The sequence below is a fragment of the Rousettus aegyptiacus genome, unplaced genomic scaffold, assembly GCF_014176215.1.
Source record: "Rousettus aegyptiacus isolate mRouAeg1 unplaced genomic scaffold, mRouAeg1.p scaffold_m13_p_3, whole genome shotgun sequence".
NCBI classification, from domain to species: Eukaryota; Metazoa; Chordata; class Mammalia; order Chiroptera; family Pteropodidae; genus Rousettus; species Rousettus aegyptiacus.
This window is the reverse complement of record NW_023416306.1, coordinates 53,299,542-53,320,213: the sequence shown is the minus strand read 5'-3', so window position 1 is coordinate 53,320,213 and position 20,672 is coordinate 53,299,542. Positions and strand designations below refer to the sequence as shown.

Sequence of the window (20,672 nt, the reverse complement as noted above, 5' to 3'; positions counted from 1 at the left end):
TATTTAACTTACATGCATTGTAGGTGGAAATAGTCAAACTGTGGATGTGCTGCCCTGACACTATTCTTCCTAAAGATTAAGTGTTCTTTGGTATACAATATCACAAATGATGTTTGAGTAGTGAAACATCCACGGCAACAAAATGTCCATGGCATTTGAAATTGAATTACCAATTTTAATGTATATTGTTGGCTTAATACCAATAAAATATTCTATTTTGGATGTCTGTAGTTGTTTTTGATTGAGTATGCAAAACAAATTTTTATGTAACAGGTGTAGTGGTATTTTGAGACTAAGACAGTTTTTGTGGTATTTTAATTTTTAAACAAGGTGGGCGTTTGGTTAAACTATCTTGCTTTCAATATAGAAATATTATCCATGTTAAGAGCATATATTATTCATCTTCATTAATTGAGTGGGGAATATTAATTGTTCTCTGAATGTAATCATCCATCATATCTTCTCAAATAAATGATGCATGTTTCATTGAATATTTTACCCTCTGAAATAAACCATTGCACAGTTGTGAGTAAATAGTATCTATATTTAGAAATACCTTGTTTTCTGAGAAACATTGAAGCATTTTGTGACAATTTCTGATACACTTTCACCTTTCTTATTTTGATTTCAAGCTGTCATGTAGTTAGAAAAATCAATTTTGGACATTTTGAAACAACATTCAGTAAAGGTGAAAGAGTTTACAATATTGCTTATAGTTTAAAATGTCATCTTTTTGAAGTCCTGAAACAATTTTGAGTATTAGGACTGTATATTAACAGTTCAACAGTTCTTTAAATTTCTCAGTGAAATATAAGAAACGTTGAAGATAAAAGATTGAAAATCCAAAGATATAATTATGTTTTAATTAGCAAGCCTAAAAACATTTATGGATAATGGAGAAAACAATTACAAAAACAGAATATAATATTAAACCTATCACTAATGTATGTGCTTTAGCATAGTTTTCTAAAATCACTAATGAGGCCATCTAGAAAGCAGTTTATGATGGTTTGTAATATGTGTAGGCAAATTACTTGATTATTAACTAAATTAAACTGCTAGAACATTTTTGAATAATACATCAAATTAAAAGGTGTTATTTTGTAGCATAATATACTTTATATTAAATTATCAATATATTAATATAAAAATATGTCCTTAACTTTAGAAAAAAAGAGGAACCATCGATAGATTTATATTGTTTTAATATTTTCCCCAATATTGACTTGTTCTATATCAAATAAAATTACAAATATACACCTGAAATACATTACAGCTGTGTTACTCAACACAAAATAGAGCTAGCTCCTCTTAGAATTTTGATGAAATAAATATTTCTTGTACAACAGCGCAGACTAGTGGCTACACCTTTAAAAAACGTTTTCCTTATTCTGGGGCATTTTTTATATTAAGCAATCTCATTAAATAAACTATATAGTTAAATAATAATAATTATATTACAATATGGCTTAATGGAGATTAAGAGTACATTATCCAAATCTATTCTATTTATTTTATTTTTCATTTACTCCAAATCGTTTAGAAATTATTCTTAAAATAATAAGCTAAAAAATATACACTTAAATGCTCTCACAGACAATGAATTGAAAGACTATCTCATTATTAAAAATTGATATTTTTCTAAACTGTATTTTTTAAGCTTATAATATAACTAATTCTCTATAAGCAAGGCTATTTTTTTCATTTACGATTTTGGCATCGATAATACTATAGTCATTTTTTATAAATGCCAACTCATTTATTTCAACTCTCAGTTTATATGAATTCACTTAATAATATGATGTTCATCTAATATTTAAACATCATTTTCTTCTTCTTTGTAATTTTTTTCCAATTATTAAAATGTTATTCCAAATTATACTTTTTTTAATAAAAATTCTTAACAAATTTATCTGTAGAGAAATAAAAGGATGCTACTTGGACCAAAGGAAAGTAATAGGTATTTTCTCAACTGTCTCCTAATAATGTGAATAGAAGAAAAGGATGAGCAAATGATCTTAAAGACCTTATCTTGATCTCTAAATCTTGAATAAATTTACTTTCCCCAAATCTGTAATCAGACTTCCCTGCATTGATTGTATCCACCATCTGGAATGGTAGAGGGAGAGATAGGAGCCTTCACACTGAGATATGCAGGGAATTTTGGAAACATAATTTTTAGTTGACTTTTACTGAGATGACTCACAAGACTTATAGCAAAAGGGAGGTATATATTAAATAGCCCCAAATAATCAGTATATTAGGCAATAAGCCTGGGATAATTTAAAATTGTGTATATTCTTACAGAGGCATAAAATCTGTCCTTTAACTTTTGAGAGATTTGGATTGCACAGTGATTTAAAAAAAAAAAAAAAAAAGAATTTAGATTCCAGTCCCAGCTCTGCAAACTGAGAAAATGTGCCAGTCTCCCTGAGCTTTAATGTCTAATCTGTAAATTGAGAATATTACTAATGATCTAATAAGATAATAAACAAAGATGAGATAACATTTGTGAACACTAAGAAGTGCAAAATAAGAACAAAATATTTGATTATTCCAATAACTAGAGTCTCAGTCTGTATTTGTGGCTATTTGTTTATTTGTTCATACAACAATGTTTTTCACATCACTCTAATCTCCTTTTGTGTGGAAAGATCCTAACAATTAACCAAGTCTGATTCTATTTTGATAGCTAAAAACATATCCTCTGGGGATGTAGAACTAATAATAAATTAAAACAAAGACTGCATGTTGTACTTTTTTTTTTAAACATGAAGAGAAAAGTTAGTAGCATAATGTATATTTTCTAAAGTTTGATGATAACCTATTATGTCTTCTTTATTATTTAATCATAAAGTCTTGTTCTTAGACTTGTTCTCTTATTCCTATTAAAATATATTCACAGACACAATTATATGAAGCACTTCCATTCTATAATGTCACAGTTCTGATACATTATAAACATCTTCAACAGTAGATGACAGGATATCGAATAAGAAAGATTTCCTCCTAATATCTTTTCTGAGACTGACCTCCTCCCTTTTATATTAAAGATTTTCTCTGAAGGGAAGATAGTGGCTTAAACAATTGTTCCAAATTGTGAATCCATGCCCCTGTTTTGCAGAGCATAAAAAATAACCAGTCGTCAAATTAGGAGAGTTAATTTAAATCACAATTATCATAGCTTATGATTAAAATATATGTTTTGGAAAAGCAATTCATTATGAACACTCGCTCAATTGGATATTTATTGAACCAAAGACAAAGGCAACCTTTTGAATTTTGCAGATGTGGGTAAATAGATTCTATGGTCTTTACCCAGGATGTCTCCTCATAACCATTACAGTTTGTCCCGTCTCTCTATTGTCATGTTAATCTTGAGGTGAGAACCATCTGCACACCTTATTTTTGCATCATAAACTAATTCTAACTGCAGATTTAAGCTATGAAACAGCTCAGAAAAATGTACATAAGCATTATACATAACATTTTACAGACATTTTTAGAAGGCTCATAGGAACCCTGAAGTTCACCCTCGCTTCCTATAAAAGTTCATTGAGAGGAGTTAAAACCCCAATCTCAGTCAAGAATGGCCAACCTATGCTTTCTGCAATACTTTCCATGGGTAAATGAGCACTTTGACAGAGAATATTACAGTTGGAATTAACCATTGCTTTCCTTCCCAAACAATTTTGTTACCTTAGTAAACTAATAGATCTGCTACCTTTCAACCTCAAGAGGTTTGAGTCACTTTGGTTGTGTAAAAAGCATGCATTTGTTTTGCATATAAATGATAGGTTATTATGCAAAAAGAATCTGATGTCCAACCCTAGCAAAGAGACAGCAGCAAAAATCATATTTTTAAAATTAAAAAAAAAAAGAAAATATTTTATTTTGTACTTGTGTTTTAGAGCTTTATATCTTAGAATGATTCACTTCTCCTGTCCTCTTTGGCATGGATGAGAAACTAACTGAAATCCAGAAATATCTAATAAGTGCCCACATTTGGTAGGTGCCAAAAAAGATTAGAATTAAAATATTATCAGCTCAAACTCAGTGCTCTTTCTTTATTGACTCAGATTAAACTCTTCAACTGTTCACAATTTGGAGGATTGAAAGACTATCAGGAATACATTCGTATTAGGTAAAGCAATGGACTCAGAAATCGTATGCTTTCTGTTTGCAATAATATATTGTGAATATTTTTAAAGTTCCGGGTGGTAATCTATTGCTTAAATTTGCTTGACTAAGGTTAGGTAGTGAGAGGAACAATAAACTTAGGGTTGGTGCCAAGATAAGTATATCCGCATGGCTCTCTGCCTTTCTGTTCTCAAATTCTTCTTCATCTGGGTTGTTCTTTACTGGTTGTTGGTTCTCTGTATTTCACTTTCTACAAAAAGTACCATCTCTATCAGTTCCTTCATCAATACTAGTGTATTAATAGTGCTGCTAACAGCCCCATCTATCTCCTTTCCTAAGAGTAACTGCATCTTAATAAGGATGTTGGCATAAAGAAGCAGGTGAAAGTGCTGAGGATGAGATTCTACTCCAGGGCAGGAACGGTAACATTCTGAGTTCTCAGGAAATGGCCAAGATAAATGGCTTCCTCCTCCACAACTCTGTTGGGCTACGTTTAACTAAATTGGCAATCTGTGGTGTTTTAATAGATTACGTTTAATTGATTAATCTACTTTGAGGATTAATCCTTGAGTCTTCTATCTCCCCATGCTGCTTTGTGCTGATTCTTCAGAATTACATAATGGTGAGGCAAAAATGGAATAACCTTTAAATTACACAGAGAGAAATGACCTTTGTGGCAGCTGAACAGGTGAAAAGGGGGTTAAATTCACTCTATCTTTTATATGTCTTAAGGGCCTTATTTGCTGGTGTTTAAATCTCTGGGAAAAAGCAGTTGGAAGTTTAAGTATTTTGCTACCTCTGCTGCTGTGTTCCCACGGGGGCAGTGCCCTATTTCTTACCGTTATTCACTGTCGTTCTGCTTCTAAATAGCAATACTTCTGAGGATGATTGTGCAGAACTGAGGATGCTGCTTTACTTGAGCTAGGAAGACATTCCAGAAATGCTGTCACCAAAGATGTGCTTCTAAGAAGGATGTTATTTTGCCATGAGCAGATGAGATCATACATTATATTTAGGAAGGCAACTGCTAATGGGTTATAGCCTGGTTCTAAACTTTATATATTTTTTAAGTTACATTAGCTTTAAGAAACAACTCTTTTTTTAGGTGATAAAATTTCTTTGAAGTGCAGTTGATCAGACAAAAAAAGTATAATGTTTGATAAAATTAAACCAATTAGTGGTATTTTCATGTCAGTGATAGCCAGATTGCAGAGATTTTTAAAGCTATGATTCATGCTCATATGGAATCTTTAGTCCTAGAGAGCCTCAAATATAACAAGGCAATTGGGAATGATTTTGGCCCTTCCCCACCCCTCAATTTTAGATAGCATTGAATAATAAGCTGGAAATAGTTGCTCTGTTATTGAGCTACTGAGAAAACTATTTCTATCTATAAAACCTAGATATCTGGGTTTTTAAGTCTGACTTTCCTAGAATTCAACTCTGTTGAGTTTTCATTTCTGTTTATTTTATTTCTAGCGCATTCAAAGCTAAACCTGGAAACTCTTTAATTGTATAGTGTCAGTCTTTCACATAATTTCAAACTGCTTAGGATATAACTATATATTTCTTAAATCATAACTTTTTGTGTTTGGGCATAAAAAAAGTAGATATCATTTATAATAGTTACTTTTAAAAGCTATGTTCTTTCACTAGTGGCATGATGTGTTTTTGTTAGTTGTTTAAATATTTTTCTTCTAGAGAAAGCATCTGCTTTTTTATGAAAATACTATATATTTTTATATTCTTGTTTTTTCAAAAACATTGAAATGTATCTACTTTAAGAAAATGAAGAATATTTTTAAATGCATCATTCTCTTTGAAACAACAAATAGAAATCATGATAGAAAAACAATCACCCAAGTTACAGTAAATTTGGTTAGCAGGAAGGTGGAGTTTTACAGTAATAGCTTTTAAGCAGATTATCTAATTTTAAAATAGCGCGTATTGCACTCTGTGTGAAACTGAGATGGAAGAATACATTTCAATTTGTGTAAATGCCTTTAACAGTGAGGTTTATGAGTGCTCAATTTAATTTTACATTTAATACCTTTTCACTAAATTCTTTCTCCCTTTTTTCCATCTTACTATTATTTTATTTTAATTTAATTTTTAAAAGAATCTTTCCTTGCTAGGGAAGAAAGTGTTTAAGCCATCTTATGGCCATAGATTTTGGAAGAAGTTAACTATATAAGTTCCATAAACGAGCCTATAGAAACCAATTGTTAGGCTCTGGCTGCTAAGCAGTTTGCTTCTCCCAAGCGCTTTGGGCAGTCTGCTAAAATGAGAGGCTCAACTAATGCTTGTTTGAGAAAAACAAGGGCGGCTAAGCAGTGATTGCACCTCACATTCAGGGTAGTGGCAATTAGGTTGTAGTGATTTGGCTGCCTGTGCAATTGGAATTCTCGGTATATGGTTTGAGCAGAAACACATCTGCTCTGAGAATTCTCTATTAGATTTATCTAAAGAGTTTTGACCAATTGTTGAAAGTGTTGGATGGCTACTTAGTCAAAGCTACATGTAGCATACATAAAAACGGTATGAGTGTTCCTAGTTCAATGACATCAGACCTGCAACAAAATGGAAATAAATTTGGGTTCTCTAGTCAAGAGTATTTCATGAGCACATTCATTTTTATCAATTCTTTGAATCAAAAAATGATTGCTCACCTTACTTCTTCCTTTAGTTTGAACTTAATTTTTCTAGACACTGAAATGTTATTGTCATTCACTTGTTCTATTTCAATTATATTCTCACTTTGAAACAAAGTCATTTACTACTGAAAACAATGAATAAGCCTTTGTATTTCTCTCCAGTACACATTATTAAAGGCAATTTAGGGGAATTTCTTTAAAGCTTCTGGATTTTTTTTTCATAGAAATTAGAATAATTCAAATTACAAAGCTTAATTTTTTATTATTTTATTTTTTTAAATTTTATTTTATTATTAGTTCCAGGTATACAGTGCATTGGTTAGATATTTATATAGTTTATAAAAAGATTCCCCTAATTTGTCTTTCTCTCCTGAGGCTCTCCACCTAGCTACTATGTTAATGTTAACTGTGCTCCCTATCCCCATGACCATCTATCCACTACTAATTCATACTTCTTTAACCCTTCACCCCATTCTCCCAACCCCCCAACCTTTCTCCCCCTTGGCCATCACCAGATTGTCCTCTATATTTGTGTCTGTTTTGGAATAGTTTGTTCTTTTTTGTTCCTTAGATTTCACATACAAGTGAAATCATATAGTATTTATATTTTTCTATCTGACTTATTTTACTCAGCATAATAACCTCTGGGTCCATCCATGTCATTACAAGTGGTAGAAATTTCATTTTCTTTAATGGCTGAGTAATATTCCATTGTATATATGAACCATATCTTCTTTATCCAATTGTCTGTGGATGGCATTTAGGTTGCTTCCATATCTTGGCTGTGTAAATTGTCCTGCCATGAACATAGGGTGCATAGATCTTTATGAATTATTGTTTTGGTTTTCTTTTGATAAATACCCAGAACTACATTGCTGGGTCAAAAGACATATCTATTTTTAATTTTTTTGAGAAATGTCCAGACTGTTTTCCATAGTGGCTATACCAATTTGCAATCTCACGAACAGTGTCTGAGAGTTCCCTTATCTCTACATCCTCGCCAATATTTGTTGTTCTTTGATTTACTTATGTTAGCCATTCTGACAGATTTGAGGTGAAATGTCACTGTGGTTTTCATTTGCATTTCTCTAATGATTAGTGACCCTGGGCATCTTTTCATGTATCTATTGGCCACCTGTATCTCTTCTTTGGAGAAATAACTGTTTAGGTCTTCTGCCCATTTTTTAATTGGACGATTTGTTTTATTTGTTGTTGTATTATATGAGTTCTTTATATATTTTTGGATATTAACCTCTTATCAAATGTGTCATAAGTGAATATCATCTCCCATTCAGTAGATTGACTTTTTGGTTTGCCGATGGTTTTCTTTGCTATACAAAACTTTTTAGTTTGATATAATCCCATTTGTTTATTTTTTTCTTTTGCATCCCTTGCCCAAGGAGATATATCTGAAAAGAAATTACTGTTAACAATATCAGAGAGTTTACTATGTTTTCTTCTAGAAGTTTTATGGTTTCAGGTCTTACATTTAAGTCTTTAATCCATTTCAAGTTTATTCTTGTATGTGGTGTAAGAAAGTGATCCAGTTTCTTCCTTCCTTCCTTCCTTCCTTTCTTCCTTCCTTCCTTCCTTCCTTCCTTGAATATACTGTATTATTTCTCCATAAACTACTCTTACTTATCTGTATACTCCATCATCTCAACCAAGTTCGAGATTGGGGGGGCTTATGAGGTAGGGGGGAGTATTTATTTAGTTCGTATCTTCGTCTTTCGTCTTTCTTTAGTGGATGTGCTTGATTTAGTTTTCTGTTATGTTTTTTTAGTTCTTTTTTTCTTTATTTTTTGTTCGTTTTCTTTCTTTTCTTTCTTCTTCTTTCTTTTTTCTTTCTTTCTTTCTTTCTTTCTTTCTTTCTTTCTTTCTTTCTTTTTCTTTGCATGTATCTGTCCAATTTTCCCAGCACCATTTATTGAAGAGACTGCTTTTATCTCATTGTATATTCTTGCCTCCTTTGTTACATATTAAGTGAGCGTATAGGCATTAATTTATTTCTGGGCTCTTTGTTCTGTTTCACTGTTCAATGTTTATGCCGGTACCATGCTGTTTTGATCACTGCAACCTTGTAGTATAGTTTGATATCAGATAGTGTGATACCTCTAACTTTGTTCTTCTTTCTCACGATTTCTGTGGCTATTTGGGGTCTTTTATGGTTCCACATAAATTTTAAGATTATTTATTCTAGCTCTCTGAAAAATGCCATTGGTATTTTGATAGGGATTACATTGAATCTATAGATTGCTTCGAGTAGTATGGCCATTTTAATGATGTTGATTCTTCCTACCCGTGATCACAGTATATGCTTCCATTTATTTGTATCTTCTTCAATTTTCTTTTTCAATGACATAATTTTCTGAAAACAGGTCTTTTACCTCCTTGTTTAATTTGGTTCTCAATATTTTATTGTTTTTGATGCAATTATAAATGGGATCGTTTTAATTTCTCTTTCTGAAAGATCATCATTGGTGTATGAAAATGCCACTGACTTCTGAATATTAATGTTGTATCCTTCTACATTACTGAATTCATTAAAAAGTTCTAACAATTTTTTGTGGAATCTTTAGGGTTTTCTATATATAGTATATCATCGGCAAATAACGAGAGTTTTACCTCTTCTAAGTCAGATGCCTTTTATTTCTCTTTCTCATCTTATTGCTATGGATAAGACATCCAATACAATGCTGAAGAGAAGTGCTGAAAGTAGGCATCCTTGTCTTGTTCCTGACCTTAAGGAAAATGCTTTTAGCCTTTCTGCATTGAGTGTGATATTAGTTGTAGGTTTGTCATATATGGCTTTTATTATGTTGAGATGTGTTCCCTGTATTCCTAGGGAATACAGAGAGTTTTTATCATAAACGGATGCTGGATTTTTCTGAACACTTTTTCTGCACCTATTAATATTATCATATAGTTTTTATCTTTGATTCGTTAATGTGGTATATCACATTAATAGATTCGTGGATATTGTACCAACTTTGGACCCAGGAATAAATCAAAGTTGATTACCGCGCATGATCTTTTTAATGGATTGCTACATTCAGTTTGCTAATATTTTATTGAGGATTTTTGCATCAATGTTCATAAGAGATATCGGACTAGAGTTTCTTTTTTTGTAAAGTCTTTGGTTTTGGAATCAAGGTAATTATGGCTTCATTAAAGGAGTTAGGGTGCCTTCCCTCTTCTTGAATTTTTTGAAATACTTTGAGAAGAATAGATGTTAATTCTTTGAATGTTTGGTAAAATTTGCCTATGAAGCCATCTGGTCAAGGACTTTTGTTTTTTGAGAAGTTTTTGATTACCGATTTATTTCATTGGTGGTAATTGGTCGGTTCAGATGTTATGTTTCTTCTTGATTAGTCTTGTGAGATCATATGTTTCTAAGAATTTATCCATTTCTTCCAGATTGCGCAATTTGTTGATGTGTAATTGCTTGTAGTATTTTCTTATGATCCTTTATATTTCTGTGCAGTCTGTTGTTATTTCTCCTCTTTCATTTCTGATTTTATATTTTTGAGTTCTCTCTCCTTTTTCCTTAATGAGTCTGGTTTGTCAATTTTGTTTATCTTTTCAAAGAACCAGGCCTTGATTTCTTTAAACTTTTGTATTGTTTCTATAGACCCTATTTTGTTTATTTTCTCTATGATTTTTATTATTTTCTTCCTTCTATGCACTTTGGACTTTGTTTGCTATTATTTTTCTAGTTATTTTTAACCATAAGGTTAGATTGTTTATTTAAGTTTTTTCTTGTTTCTTGAGGTAGGCCTATATTGCTATGAATTTTACTTTTAGGACTGCTTTCACTGTGTCCCATAAATTTCGAGATGTTTTCATTTTCATTTATCTCTAGGTATCTTTTGATATCTTGCTTGACCTCATTGTTTAGTAGCATGTTATGTAGCCTCCATGTGTTTGTATATTTTTCAGTTTTTTTCTTGTAGTTGATTTCTAGTTTCATACCAGTGTGATCAGAGAAGTTGGTTGATATGACTTTCTTTGTTGATTCTTTGCCTGGAAGATCTGTCCATTGGTGTCAATGGGGTGTTAAAGTCTTCTACTATGAGTGTATTACTGTTGATCTCTCCTTTTATATCAGCCAATAATTGCTTTATGTATGTAGGTGCTCCTTTGTTGGGTACATATATGTTTATGAGTGTTATGTCCTCTTGATTTATCGATCCCTTTTTCATTATGTAATTCCCTTTTTTGTCTCTTATTATAGCCTTTGTTTTAAAGTCTATTTTATCTGATATGTGTATTGCTACCCTGTCTTTATTTTTTTCATTTCCATTTGCATAAAATATCTTTTTCCATACCTTTACTTTCAGTCTGTGTGTGTCATTTGATCTGAAGTGGGTTTTTCGTAGACAGTGTATGCATGGGTCTTATTTTCTTATTCATTCAGCTACCCTATGTCTTTTGATTGGAACACTTAATCCATTTACATTTCAAATGATTGCTGATAGTTACATAGTTACTGCCATTTTATTATTCATATTTCTTTTTTTCTTTTTTAGCCTTTCTTTTTTTACAGAAGTCCTTTTAATATTTCTTGTAATACTGGTTTGTTGATGATGAATTCCTTAAGCCTTTCCCTGTCTGGAAAGCTCTTTACTCTCATCTTCCATTTTAATTGTTGTAGATTCTTGTTTTTCAAAACTTTGAATATTTCTTGTCAGTCTCTTCTGGTCTGCAAAGTTTCCACTGAAGAGTCAGCCAACATTCTTATGAGGTACCCTGTAAAGAACTAGCTGCCTTTCTTTTGCTGTTGTTAAGACTCTCTCTTTATTTTTAACCTTTGGCATTTTAATTATGATGTGTCTTGGTGTAGGTCTGTTTGAATGCTTGTTTGGGACTCTCTGCTTCCTGAACTTGTATGTCTAATTTCTTTGCCAGGTTAGAGAAGTTTTCTGTCATCATTTCTTCAAATAGATTCTCAAACCCTTGCTCTCTCTCCTCTCCTTCGGGTATTCTTTTGATGCAGATATTGTTTTACTTACTGTTATCCCAGAGGTCTCTTAAACTATCGTTATTTTTTTTAATTCTTTTGTTGTTGTTGTTCTTATTGGGTGTTTTCTGCTACCTTGTCTTCCAGTTCACTGATTTAATCTTTATCCAAACTATTGTTGAATTTTTCTAGTGTATTCTTCATTTCAGTTTTTGTATTTTTCATTTCTGTCTGGTTCTTTTTCATGATTTCTCTGTCCTTTTTCATGCTTACTATCTCTCTGTTGAGGTTCTCATTCTCCCCATAAGTTCGTTGAGCATCCTTATCACCTGTATTTCAAATTCTGTCTCTGGTAGGTTGCTTGCCTCTATTTCATTTAGCTTATTTTCTGAAACTTTCTCTTGTTGTTTCATTTGTGGCATGTTTCTTTGTTTTCTCATTTTAGGGGCTTCTCTGTGTTCATTTCTATGTGTTAGGAGTATTTTTCTTGTCTCTCAGCCTTAGTCAGATGGCTTTATGTGGAAGGTGTCCTGTGTGGCCCAGTGGCACACTCTCCCTGCTCCCCTGGGCTGGGTGCTCTGGACATAATCTTTGTGTGGGTTGTATGCGATCTTTTGTTGTCACTAAGCCTTTATTGTTGTTAGTAAATCAATGGATGGGATTAATGCTCAAGCTGACTAATTGTGGTGATTGACTGTGCCCACAGGGTATGAGTTTCTTTGTGGGCGCGAACCCCACTGAGTGGGATTTGCTCTGGCAGGCTGATGTACTTGTTGAGCCCACTCTTTGTGTATACCGTTTATGGGACTTAGTCAGGAGTTGCTCTGTTGTGGTCTAGTGCCAGACTCCAGGCGCATAGGTTTTGTGGCCCTTTGGTAGGGGCTTCCCAGTAGGCCAAGGTCACCTGCTGCGTTTGATTGCATAGGGCTGCCTGATGGGGGCTACAAAGGAATCTGCAGATGGTTGTTACATATACTGCAACTACAGCTAAGTGGAAGAGACAATATTGTAGGCAGCACTGCAATTAGCCCCCGTCCCTGACCTAGGGCAGTTTAGCAGAAGGACCAGTGCTTCTCATAGCTTGAAACTGCCTCTCAGTTGCCCCTAAGTCTCTGAAACTGGATGAGCCTCTGGGTGATGTATGTGTTGGGTGGTGCAGGGACCCCAGGAGTCTCCTGGATCTATTAAATATATCTCCCCCTGCCACTACAGTGTCACTTTACATGCCAGTACTATCTCTGTGGCTCCTTGTACAAGTTTCCAATCATACATAGCAAGGTCAGCTGCTGCCCACATCAAACCTACAGACACCTAAGCTCTGTTTAAGAATTACTGAAGCTCACGGATGTGAGTTTGTGGCCTGTCACCAAACACCTCTCCAGGATGCACAGGCTTTGCATGGGCTGCAAGAACTAAGTGTTGTTGTTTGCTGTTGCATTTGTGACCCAAGGAAAGCACAGAATGGGACTGGGTTGCCTTGGAGCAGGCTTGCTACAGATAAATTATGGGTTAGGTGGGGCATCATTTCAATGAAACTCTGGGCCTTCAGGCCTACACAGCACCAGATTTGCTGCCAGCTCTGAGACTGTGGGCTCCCACCAAAGTCAGATGTCACTGCATGACCTACTGTCCTCTGTGATGGGCCCACAAAACCGCTGAGATCTCCCCAAGTGATACTGTATCTTATGCTGACAGCAGTGGTCATCTTGCCACTGTTTTCCCTGATCATTGCTCACTTTGCTGGTTGAGATTTGTTGACTTTGCAGAATGTGGCACCCCAGGGCAGGGGCAGCTGCCTATTCACGCGGCAGATGCTTTGTGTATTGAATGGGGCAGGATCTCAGGGAATCAAGGACCGTCAGGCCAATAGCTTCAATTTTCTGCATTCTCTGTGTCTGCATATTCCCTCAGTAGTCACAGATCACAGGGAAACAAGCCGATATCTGGGGCAGTCCCTCAGACTCCTGTGATCTCCCCCAAGAGATATTGGAGCTAGTACAGGCATCAGTGGTCTGCTGTTTTCCCCAAAATGCACTCACTGTGCTAGCCAAGGTCTATTGCAAATCTATTGCATGGGTAGAGTGTGCATCCCCAGAAAAAGGAGGGCAGAAGAGGCTGCCTCTCAATAGACTGCAGGCACTTTGTGGCTTGGCTGAAGCGGGATCTCAGGGAGACAAGGGCTGTCAGGCCAATATAGCTTTGGTTTTGCTGAAATTTCTGTGTCTGTATGTTCCCACTGTAGTCACAGACCACAGTGAGACCAACTGCTATCTGGGGAAGTCCCACAGACCCCTGCAATTTTCTCATGCAATATTGCAGTTCTGCAAGCAACAGATGACTGCCCGCAACTGATTTACCCTCAGTGACTGCCCTGGGCTAGCCAAAGTTTGTGGCCTGTGTAGATTAAGAGACAGGGATGGTGGGGGGAGGGGGGCGGTGGCATGGGATGGCAGGGTTGAGGAGGGGCAGGGTGGTGGTGATTGACTATCAATGGGCCTCCTTGGAAAATTTGTGGGTTGAGTGGAGCAGGGTCTCAGGGAGACAGTGGTCATCAGATCAATACAGCCTCAGTCTTGTTGAAACTTCGGCAAGGGTTCCCACATTCCCACTAAAGTTACAGAGCTGCTGTCTGGGACCGGCCCACAGATTCCTAAGATCCACCCAGGTTTGTATTGGCAGCAGTGATCTGCCTGAAACTGTCTTCGAGATGCATGCTCACAAAGCTGGTTGCCAGCTGTGAATGTCTGGCCCTGAAATGTTGCAGGGCATAGCAGCTGCCCAGCAACAAAATCCCTGGGCAATCTGCAGATTGGGTGGGGCAAGCTGACCTCATTAGATCAGCACTTCCTATTGGCCCTGTGGGAGGGATCTGCACCTGGATATGCTGGCGAGGTCTGTAGATTGCCCAGTAGGCTTGATGGTGGCTGTCAGTCCAACCCTAGTGTCAAGAAATGCAGTCTTTCCCCGTATGAATCTTGCATAACGCTATAAACCACCACTGGTGCCCCAGGTGAGTGTCCGCAGGTGCGAGAGCCTGTGCATGGGTCCTTCAAAGGGACATCAAGGGTTTCAGTCTCTTTCCATCTCACTCAGACAGACAGAATCCCGTCTTGTTTTTACAGTCAGAAATTTTGGAGACTCCTATTCCCTGGACAGGAGAGCCCCTGAATGAGGCCAGGACCCTCTTCTCCTTCAGAGGAGCCTGTGCAGCCTCTCTCTCCCTCCTGGTGATCCTCTACCACCCATGGGTGTGGGTTCAGGTCCATCCCAAGTCACAACTTTGCCCTGCCTACTGGCTTCAATGTAGTTCCTTCTTTATGTTATCAAACATATGTACTAAGATCGGCTGGACTTCAGGTGATTCTCCACATTGATTATTTTATAATTTGATTGTAATTTCAATGCAGACCTGAAAGAGGTGAACCCTTGAGGCTCAAATTTTAAATCGCAGATGTCTTATATTCTTTGTTCTGCAGGCATAATATTTTGTTGGTTGTTCAAATTTTGTCCTTTCTCTAATTCAAATGGTGATACCAAAGTGATTTTATCCAATTTGAGAAATGTATCCTAATTAGAAAGACAGAGCAGACAAAGATCTTAAAATTCATGTAGTGATATCCACTCCATGTTTTTTTTCCCTCAGGTAAGAAAACTGAGACCACAGAAGCTCGGTGACTTTCCTTAGGACACAGATAGCAATAATATTTTAACTCAGAAGTTTTAGTTTATAAGTGTTCTTCAGGTGTGAAAAAAACTTTCAGATAGCAATATAAATAAAATTTTTTTTTAATTCATGATAGTAATATGGCTTACTTGTGTAACCCTCCCCAATTTTTAAATGTTACTTCAATTTAATTTCTATGTAAACATATACAGATGCTAGAGACTTGTAAACTTCAAATTTTGGTAGACAAAAGTCATATAGACCCTTATTTCTCATAACTAATGAAAATAATTGGTTATGAAGACATGAAAAATGTATGTCTTGGACTTCAAATGAGAGAAAAATCATGGTCTTTATTTTCTGTTGATGCAAAAGAGAGTTTTAAATTGTCAAAGTATCAATAGAATGGTGATTTTTATAACATTATTTTTATTGATTTTCAATTTTTGACCATGCCATTATATTTTTGATGATTAGAAATTATTTTCCTTATCTTAGAGAAGAATTTTGTGCTCATCAAACCTATGCAAATGCCTTTTTTATATATCCAATTGAAAACCAAGGTGGCATTTAGGTCAACTTTTTTTAGTCATACATTTTTTCCTCGTTTACATAGAATAACCCAGAGGCGCCCAACCATTGGAGATGGAAATGGGTACCTGTCCATGGCCTGTTAGAAGCCTGGCCACACAGCAGGAGGTGAGCAACGGGCCAGTGAGCAAAGCTATCTGTATTTGTAGTCGCTCCCTAGAGGTAGCATCACTTCCTCAGCTCCACCTCAGAGCAGTAGAGTCTCATAGAAGCGCTGGTCCCTGGTGCCGAAAAAGTTAGGGACCATGCCATCACTAATCTTAAATAGCAACAGCAGAATACAGTGTTTGAAATAAAGACCACCTTATTATCAGTGTAGGGGCTGGAGTAAAGAACCATAATCATTAAAATAACAGAGTGAGAGTTGATATCTAAAGTCAGAGACTTAGGAATAAGTATATTATTGTACTCATAATCTAGAAAACTGAGTGACTACAGTTCTTTGAGGTTAATAAGAGAAAAATATAAAATGACCAAAAAATGACTTGTGCATCTGGGCAAATACTTTTCAAGGTGTAATGCTTAACTGTATAGGCAGTCTGTTCAGATCCCAGCTCCAATATTTATTAGTCGTGTGAATTGATACAAGTTATTTACCTTTTTGTGTATCAGTTTCTTTATTTTCAAAATGGTGTTAATATTAATAGCTCTTTATGAGGTTGTAGAGTACTTAAATAAGATATTACAAGTGTCAGGTTCACAGTAAATGCTGAATAGATGTTATCTATTAATATTTCTCACTGAGATAGGGAATGTAGGAACAGAGCAATGAAAGAAAGATGATTGAACATTTTCGCAAGTTGAATTGGGGGTGTCTTTGGGACATTCATATAAAAGTGCTTAATAGCAAGTTTTAATACAGGTTTGGGGGATATATATGTGAGGTTTGTCAATATTAAATTATTTTTGAAACTTAGACTTTCTATGCAACCATCATGAGAACTGGTATAAAATGAAATAGACGAACTGGCAGAGATAAAATCCTGAGTAAAGATAACATGAAATACACATCATCAATTAAGAAGGGATAATCAGAATGATAGAAATACAACTAGAGAAAAGCAGTGTCATAGGAGTCAGGAAAGAACTTTTAGATGGTAACAGTAGTCAACAGAACCAAATGTTAAGTAAGACAAGTAAAATAACTGAAATTTCAATCTTACTGGCATTGTCAATATGGAGGTCATTGGCAACCCCAGATACAGCAATGTCAATGTAAGAATCTCTTAAGAAAGTATTTACTGTGTAAAGGGGAGTATAGAGAAAATTAATAGCTATATGGCTTGCAAAGCTTATAAAGGTTTTGTTTGTTTTCCTTTTCTTTTCATTTTCTTTTCAGATGAGATATTAGAGCTATCTTTCAAAGTTCCCTTTAGTGGAGTTATTTGTTTGTTTGTTTATTTGTTTGATGCTACGATTGCAGGTAAGCAAAACAAAGTATCTTTTTGTCTGTAAAATAAGTGATGCACTTTCCAACAAAACTATAGATTGTTGCTCTCTCAAATATTAGTAGTTTGTTCCCATGGGAAACTTGTCTTGATTAAACTATCTACTATTTCAAAAAAAAAAAAAATGCACAATTTGTAAACTCTTGGTCACATTTCTTAAACACATAAGTGTCTTCTGCCACTATTTGATATCTCACATTTTATGGTGGGCTATTATATGATTTAATGCTTAACTGCTGATAAAAATTGGTGTTTACAAGCAAATGGGCTTTAGCATGTTTAGCCATGCTTATCAGTCAGAAATATCAGTAAATTAAGCATGGTGGGAAACACATTAGTCACTATCTATCTGTCAACAAGCTACCATTTGTGTGCCTCAGATGTCAATGAGAAAAAGATGCAAATAGGTTTTAGAAAGCAGAGATGCTGCTAATGTATGCACACTGTTGCCCCTATCCTGCTCTGGTTCTTATCACAAAAAGTAATTAGTTATTGTGTATTTTTGAAAAATCTAATAATGAATTTATTTGGAAGATATGCAATGTGAGTAGTAGTAAGTGTGCTGCCAACTGTCAATTTTGAATATCTAATAGTGAAGCTTATTTTAGATCTATAGGCCAAAAATAATCTGAAATGATCATTAATAAAGCATATCCTATATCCTATGATTTACATAGCATATATATTCTCCCATTTTTTAAACACAAACAAGTGAGGATATCTGGTTCTTGGACAATGTTCTTCAGTTAATTGTCAGAAGCATGCTGTCTTGGTACTATTTATTCACTAATCTTTTTCTATCCCAAAATTTCGGGACAAAGTTAACTATTATTATCAATTAGGAAACCATTAATTAGAAGTTTCATTAATAAGGAATTCAAGTTGGTAACTTGGGCAACATAAGATTTGGAATGGTGGAAATGGACTGTTGGGTTGGTTTGGAGTTTTCAATTAGCAGGATAAAGAGATTGCAGGAAGGCTGAGGTGATAAGGGTTTTGGTTACAGATATATGAATAAGTTGACCAGCGATCAACCTGGATAGGAAGTAGAAGTTGAATAAGCGGAGATTATTGTCAGAAAGGTATAATTTTATTAAGATACAGTTAGTTTTACCTTTACCCATGGATTAAAACCAATTGTTTGCATGATTATATTTTGTAATATTTTATGAAAGCATTATATTATATGTATTTTTTCATTACATGTATCTTTTATTAACTAATATAAATTCAATATTTGTTTATAGAATTTTACTATAGAGAGCTAAAGAACTTTCAAAAGAAGCGTACTTTAAAAAAACATTTTTTTTGGACGTGGTTCCATAGTGCAGCAGTTAACACATCTGCTTTACATGTAGAAGGTCCTGGGTTTGTGCCCCAGTGGAGCCATGATCCATGGTCTATGACCATGCCACCCTGTGCAAGCCCAGTGTCTGATCTCGGAAACTAAGAGTGGTCAGGCCTGGTTAGTGGTTGGATGGGAGACCACCTAGGAAGACCAGATCCTGTAAGCATAAATAATAATAATAAATAAATACTTTCTTATTAACCAATGTCACCTCGATACATTTAATTTTAAAAAATTCAAAAATAAAGGAGAATTTTAAGAAAAAAATAATAAAATAAAAATATTTTTACTTTTTTTCCTGTATCTTTATAACCCTAAGAAATTCACTTGTATATAATATATCTTCTGATTAAAGCAACAGGGAATGATAACAATACAGCAGGAAAGGAATAAAACAAACAAAACAACTGGAAACCCAGCTTCAAAGAGCAGAGGAAACATCCAGAATCTTCTCAGAACAACTTGTGCAACATTGAGCTTGCCCAAGACTCATTTTTCCTGATCTTTAAATAGGAGGATGCTGTTGATGATATCTATCTCAAAGTTTAGTGTTATACTATAAATCTTAAAAAATGGATGCTTTTAATAATAAGACATAATAACTTAACAAATCAACTTCCAGAAAAAAAATGATGAGTATGTCTATGCATAAATTTTGAATACTACCATTATTATTTATTGTTTTATTCTCCAAAATATTAATAGTTTAGAGAAAATGGCTGGTTTAGGGACATATGAAGTTTACAGAACTAAAAGTTCAAAATTATTACTCAGCTCTTACAGGTGCTGTATTTGTTAATAGTAACATAAAAATGCCTCAAGTGTTCAAGAACAGAGAGGCAAAGGTACAGATCAAATTTAAAAGTATTTTAAATCTTACTTAAAGTTAAATTCTACAATTTAAATTATAATGTATTATAGAAAATGTTTGATAACGTTGAACACCCATGTAAATATCTATAAAAACATATTTTTCTTTTTAAAATGCAAAACATAAATTTATCTAGATACTGGTTTTATAATTTTTTTGGCTCATTTATATGAAAACATTAATTCTAAGACTGCCTGGAGTACATTGGGGAAGGCATGTGAAGAGTAGACTACTTCAGGAATTGCTACTGCCTTTTAAAAAATGTCAGTTTCATGTTTGACAATTTGTAAAATATCTTTCTCATTCCCTCCTACTGGCATTTCTTTCTCTTTTATCTAGAATATGTGATCTGTAGACATGGGTAGCATGTCATCCTAGTTAGAATGAAAGTCTCTGAGTCAGACTGCTTGCATTTAAATTTCAGCTCTAACATTTATTGACTAAATGGCTTTGGGGAAGTAACTCAAATTCCTTTTGCCTCAAGTTCCTCATCTGAAAAGAAGGGAAATCAGCAGTGGTGTCTACCTTATTATTTTGCATTTTATTATGCAAAAAAAAAAAAGATCAATATAATATATGTAAGACACATAGTAACTACTCAGTAAATGCTATTTTGCTTGGATTCTACAGAACCTAAATTCTTTGCAACAGAAGGTTATAGCAATACCTTGTAAGATTTTAACGTTATCCATTAAAGGAGTATAGAACAGAGTAGTTATGATATAGTTTGCTATGTTTTAAGGAAGAACCATTTGTCAAATTAGAATAGCAGTTCCTTCCTTTCAAAATCAAAGTAATTTTTTGGTCAGCCAATGGAGATTTTGACAATTATCATTTCAGACATAGTGTATGGTACCAAGACTCAATTAACTAAGTAATCAAAGTGTATATTATCTACCTCTATATCTATCTATATCTATACTATGTTTTCACTCAATTCCAACTACTACTGACCATATATATATGTATATATGTGTATATATATATATATATATA

At 34.4% G+C, this 20,672-nt stretch overlaps 1 protein-coding gene across 39 annotated transcripts in view; it reads left to right on the top strand.

Annotated features, from left to right (window-relative positions):
* Positions 1–20,672, top strand: part of PTPRD (protein tyrosine phosphatase receptor type D) — a 1,934,582-nt gene that overhangs the window by 477,723 nt on the left and 1,436,187 nt on the right. The window lies entirely within an intron of this gene.